Consider the following 348-nt stretch of genomic DNA (forward strand, 5'->3'; position numbering starts at 1 on the left):
GGCCGAATACCTCAAGCGTGTGACGGAAATGTTACACCCCTCACCATTAAAACACAACTCACAAAAACATTAAAACCCATTACAAACGAGGAATTTGTTGTATCCAGTGTGGACATAATTACGGATTATAATGACTTATACTGTCTTTTATTAAACAAAACCATGTCTGCATTTGTGATCGGAGAAATGACAAACAACAAACACTACTCTACACTGCCCAAAACTTACGTTTGAATCATCAATGGCAAATCCTTTAAATATCAAAACGTACTTACAAGTCTTTGACTCAGAACAGCCGGCATTGTAGTCTACTCTACCAGGATCAGGAAACAGTCCTCCATAAAATGT

General features: G+C 37.6%; 1 pseudogene; it reads right to left on the reverse strand.

Annotated features, from left to right (window-relative positions):
* LOC107655022 (NACHT, LRR and PYD domains-containing protein 12-like) overlaps positions 1-348 on the reverse strand; it is a 12,099-nt pseudogene that overhangs the window by 7,138 nt on the left and 4,613 nt on the right.

Source organism: Sinocyclocheilus anshuiensis, unplaced genomic scaffold (genome assembly GCF_001515605.1).
Source record: "Sinocyclocheilus anshuiensis isolate Anshui unplaced genomic scaffold, SAMN03320099.WGS_v1.1 scaffold1181, whole genome shotgun sequence".
In the NCBI taxonomy this organism is placed as follows: domain Eukaryota; kingdom Metazoa; phylum Chordata; class Actinopteri; order Cypriniformes; family Cyprinidae; genus Sinocyclocheilus; species Sinocyclocheilus anshuiensis.